The sequence below is a fragment of the Microchirus variegatus genome (assembly GCF_963457635.1).
Source record: "Microchirus variegatus genome assembly, chromosome: 23".
Classification (NCBI taxonomy): domain Eukaryota; kingdom Metazoa; phylum Chordata; class Actinopteri; order Pleuronectiformes; family Soleidae; genus Microchirus; species Microchirus variegatus.
The window spans coordinates 16,512,958-16,518,982 of record NC_139824.1 but is presented as its reverse complement, the minus strand read 5'-3'; positions in this window follow the sequence as shown (position 1 = coordinate 16,518,982).

Genomic DNA, 6,025 nt, shown 5'->3' with positions numbered 1-6,025 from the left:
TAAATGTAGTCAGAGTAAAAAGTTACTTTAATAACAAGCTTGAGGTTCTTTCTTGTGTCGTGCAGAAAAGAAAAATGTAACAAAAAATGTTTTAATTAAAGGCAAAACCTTCACAATTTAAAGTGCTGAGAAAAATAACATTTAAATATGTAAACACACATGATGTGTCAGTCAAAATGGGTCAAAGGTCACAAATGCTTTAACTTTCTCACTCACTCAGGGACTTTAACGCCAATTCACCTGTCCTAATCATTCACCTGTCCTCGTCGTTCACCTGTCCTCATCATCGTTCACCTGTCCTCATCATACACCTGTCCTCATCATTCACCTGTCCTCACCATTCACCTGTCCTCATCATTCACCTGTCCTCATCATCGGTCACCTGTCCTCATCATTCACCTGTCCTCACCATTCACCTGTCCTCATCATTCACCTGTCCTCATCATCGGTCACCTGTCCTCATCATTCACCTGTCCTCATCATTCACCTGTCCTCATCATCGGTCACCTGTCCTCATCATTCACCTGTCCTCACCGTTCACCTGTCCTCATCGTTCACCTGTCCTCTTCTTTCACCTGTCCTCATTCACCTGTCCTCTTCTTTCACCTGTCCTGGTCGTTCACCTGTCCTCAATCACCTGTCCTCATCGTTCACCTGTCCTCATCGTTCACCTGTCCTCACCGTTCACCTGTCCTCATCGTTCACCTGTCCTCTTCATTCAACTGTCCTCATCATCGGTCACCCGTCCTCATCATACACCTGTCCTCACGTTCCCCTGTCCTCGTCACTCACCTGTCCTCGTCGTTCACCTGTCCTCGTCGTTCACCTGTCCTCATCGTTCACCTGTCCTCATCGTTCACCTGTCCTCTTCATTCAACTGTCCTCATCATCGGTCACCCGTCCTCATCATACACCTGTCCTCACGTTCCCCTGTCCTCGTCACTCACCTGTCCTCGTCGTTCACCTGTCCTCGTTGTTCACCTGTCCTCATTCACCTGTCCTCTTCCTTCACCTGTCCTCGTCGTTCACCTGTCCTCGTCGTTCATCTGTCCTCGTCGTTCACCTGTCCTCGTAGTTCACCTGTCCTCATTCACCTGTCCTCTTCCTTCACCTGTCCTCGTCATTCACCTGTCATCATCGTTCACCTGTCCTCTTCCTTCACCTGTCCTCGTCGTTCACCTGTCCTCGTCGTTCACCAGTCCTTGTCGTGAACCTGTCCTCATTCACCTGTCCTCATTCACCTGTCCTCATCGTCGTTTAAAAAAAACATTAAAAAAAAGTGAAACTACTTTAAAAAGTACACATAGAACCTACTGAATTACAGTAACAGGTGTATAATTAATGGGTTTGGAAGGTTTATATAGACACAAGGTATAATTAAGATCATATTTGAAAAGTAAGTCATTTAAAATGAGTAGGATTCTTTAAAAAGTTATATAATGACACCATTTTATTAAAGCCCCCAAATTTGTAATATCCTTAAAGAGACAGTAACACATTTCAGTGGTTATAATAGTATTCTAATAGGGTTGTTATATTATGGTAATACTATGTTATGTCTATGGTAATCACCAAGTATTAACGCGGTAATGATGAGCGGTTGCATTCCAACTTTATGATATGGTAATTATCATGACCATATTATTATGCTATATTATCATATTGTTAAGATGTTTTACAAAGTTTAACACTCAAATGCATTTTCTCCATGTTAGATTATGGGATGTATATTAATAACGTTTGATAGTGACAGTGACACGAAATGACACAGTTTAACTTTGTGGATTTAACGTCTCCTGATGTAAAATTGCTTCTGTGGACTTTGGCGCGGGGGGAGTGAGTGATTAACAAAAACAGTGAGATTAACATATTCTTACAGGTGACAGTGACAACCACTACGTCATACAACTGGCATTTCAAAATAAAAGCCTAACGAACCCTCAGATCAGGCTCAGACTGACGCGACAAACCCGGACGCTCTGTGTGTTCAGTCAACACCAGATCACGAGTGTCTCTCGGCCTCTGGACCTGTGAGACACTCCATTACATCATGCACAGAGAGAAAAAAAGAGATGCCACAGTGTCGATGATAAAGAAAAACAACAATAATGGCTCCATACATACTGCAGGGCGCTCGCTACGCATCAGCATCCACAGGCATGACAATCATTCAGGATCAGGGCGTCTCTTGCAGCGGATCGACAAAAGGAAACCGTGGTGCGGAATGCAGCCGGGCGGCTTTCTCTGGAGCGGAGTGGGGAACAGCACATTTTTCACGGGTCCAGTCATCCTGTCTCTGTGTCTCTGGGTGCGTCCGCCTGTCTGGAAGAACAGATACTGGTTATTTACTGGTTATTTACTGGTTATTTACTGGTTATTTATGGAGGATGCACGCGTGCATTTGTACTGTAATGATGCACAGAGCGGTGGTTTTTAATGAGGGGCAAAAAATCCTTGTTTTTATAACATCTGAAACACGAAGATACTCTCACTACACTCTTAGAAATAAGGGTTCCAAAAGGGTCCTTCTACAAGGGCTGAGGTTCTACCTGGAACCATTTGTGGTTCTGAAAAACCCTTTTCCCTGAAGAAAGGGTTTTTCAAGGGTTCTTGGTAACACTAATGGTTCCAGTAAGAACCATTTTGACCCAGAGAACCCTTTAAAAGCCCTTTCCTGTATAAAGGGTTTTAAAAGGGTTCTTGGTGGAACCCTACCTGGAGCCAAAAAGGGTTCTCCTATGAGGGTTTTTCAAGGGTTTTCTAATCCCCCAATAGCCTCCTAACGCCATTAGCAAACACAATGTACAATTAGAACACTGGAAATGGGCCTCTACACTCTTAGAAAAAAGGGTTCCAAAAGGGTTCTTCTACAAGGGCTGAGGTTCTACCTGGAACCATTTGCTTCTGAAAAACCCTTTTCCCGCAGAAAGGGTTTTCAAGGGTTCTTGGTAACACTAATGGTTCCAGTAAGAACCATTTTGATCCAGAGAACCCTTTAAAACTCCATTGCTGAATAAAGGGTTTTAAAAGGGTTCGTGGTGGAACCCTCCAAAAGGGTTCCAGGTGGAACCTTCATAAAAAGTTCTACCTGGAGCCAAAAAGGGTTCTCCTATGAGGACAAGCTGAAGAACCTTATATAGTTCTACTTAGAGTGTGTATTTAGTCATACACTCTTAGAAATAAGGGTTCCAAAAGGGTTCTTCTACAAGGGCTGAGGTTCGACCTTTTGGAGGGTTCCAGTTAGAACCTTTTTAAAAAGGTTCTAACTGGAGCCAAATTGTTGTCCTATGAGGACAAGCTGAAGAGCCTTATATGGTTCTACTTAGCACTTTTATTTCTAAGAGTGTATTTAGTCGTACACTCTTAGAAATAAAGGTTCCAAAAGGGCTGAGGTTCTACCTGGAACCATTTGCTTCTGAAAAACCCCTTTCCTGAAGAAAGGGTTTTTCAAGGGTTCTTGGTAACACTAATGGTTCCAGTAAGAACCATTTTGATCCAGAGAACCCTTTAAAACCTCTTTCCTGAAGAAAGGATTTTAAAAGGATCTTGGTGGAACCCTCCAAAGAACCTTATATGGTTCTACTTAGCACTTTTATTTCTAAGAGCGTGCAGAGTTTATTTAGCAGCTGTTCTGGAACCTTTCCTCCACAGTCCATGATTTATATCCAGTTTCATCTCAGTTTTTGTCTCCTCAGTGGAAAACAAAAAGGTTCAGTGAGTTCCAAAAAGAAGGAATTCTCTTAAAATATCAGACTTTTAAATAAACTACTGCACTAAATCCAAACAAATGTGTAGAAAAGACAAAGGCAGAGAAGAAACTAAAGGGTGATTGAACAATAATGTGAAAGAAGCTCAAGAGCAGTCAGAGCAAATATACTCACATTTCACTTAAGCTCTTTTTCGACTCATATTTAAAAAAACAAAAAAAAAACCAGGAAGCACAAAAGCTTCATCAGAGCATTAGACGTGTAGAGTTCCACTGGTTTAAGATCAGCCAGAGCTAAATGTGCAGGAACTGTGGAACAAAAGGAAAAGAGAGGACTGATTCAGAATCAGTGTCATGCTGGGTACACACACACACACGCACGCACGCACGCACACACACACACACAGGTGTTTCCAATGTCACAATCACACAACAGGTCGAGGGGAAGCTGTCAATCAACGGCTGTGACCACGCCCACGTCAGGTTCGATCAGACAGTACCTGTCGAGTATCTGAGCGGAAAAGTCGAAATAAAAGACTTATCGTAGTATAATTTTCTCATGTAAAACGTTTTAAAAGTCTCTGTGTGTCCAGGGTGTGACCTCAACTTTCACCCTGTGTCACCTGGGATTGGCACCAGCGACCCCTGTGGAGGATAAGATAAGATTAGACGAATGGTCGATATCACTAATTGGCTTATGTGTGTGTGCAGAAATGACTCATTCTAATTCTAAGAGGATGAAAGAGGGTCTCATTGATATCTGATATTAAAATAATTCTCAGTGATCTGTGTTCGCACCTGATGTTTAAATGCTTCCTGGTTCTTGGATTTTTTTTTTTAGACTGCAGCCCATATTGGATTTAGATCAGAATCTGATCTTCCTGACCGACTGTTCACATTATATAGTGATCAGAATCCGATCAGCGTCTCGTCTCCCAAATGGATTTCCATAGTTACAGGCCACGCCCCCCTGGAAAAACAACTTATCTTAACAAATTAAAGGTCCATATGTCCATATGTGGTTTGAATCAGATTTGCAATAAATGGGATCTTGTGTGATTTTAATCTGTCCACAATATGTAAGTTCTTAAAAAAACAATTTGGGCTGCAGCTGTCTTCGCACGGACTAAAATGTTTACCCGGTGATGAGGGATAATATTGTGGCAGCAAATAAAAAATCAACAACAACAAACGGTGAAGCTCCATCTTTCTCAGATAATCTCAACTGAGGACAGTTTCTAATCTGTCCTTCATGTAGCTCAGACACAGCGTCCTCGCGCCACCTCTGAACGTGGTTCTCGTGACTGGATCCGAGGACAGATTTCGAACGATAAAACCAACCTCGGTCATTGCTGATAGTTTTGCTTGACAGAGCCCGTATTACATCATTTTTGTTGACAAAAACCAAACAGATCGACAATCGGTAAAACTTTAAATGGGGGAATTGTGTCAAATCATGCATGGTCGGCATATCATTTTATGAATGAAATTGATTTAACATTTTCTGCGCAAAAACAGTAGTAAGAGAAACTAAAATATACGCAAAATATCTGATTTTAAAGGTGATGAAGTTTGCAGGAGAGCGTCGGAAATGAACCGTGTGCTGCGAGAAAACAGCTGAGCAGCACAGTGAGGGTGTGTCAGTCACACACACACACACACACACACACACACACAGTCAACAAACACAGTATGGCTGACTGGTTCACCAAAGTCAATATGAAAGTCTGACGAACGTTTACTGTAAACTTCTGCCTTTACTTCAAAAAGAGAAAAAGTTAATCTGATAATATTTTCCAATTAGTGAAGTGCAAAGACAGAAATAAAGTCAAGCATCCTGTTTTATTATTAGCACGAGTAATTTGCTTATATAAGATAATGAGTAAGGCAAAAAAAAAAAAAAAATCATAATGTCGGGTTGTGTTTACGTAAGAAACGCATTCATGAAAATGTACATATGTAAAATAAACCTAAACAACATTCACGCCCTGCTGAGGAATCTGACGCAGCCACACCTGACACTGATGCTCACACACACACACACACACACACACACACACACACACACACACACACACACACACACACACACACACACACACACACACACACACACACACAGATTCTTCCGTCTCCTTTTACTCACTTAACCACAAGGATTGAATTTACACCTTGTTCCTTTCATTCATGTTCCTGGGCCCAGATAAAAAAATATAAATGTCGCAACACGTTTCCACAAAAGACTCATAAATCATAACGTAGAATCATAAAGAAGGACAAGTGTTTTTTTGTTGCAAATATATTTAATGACTAACCTGG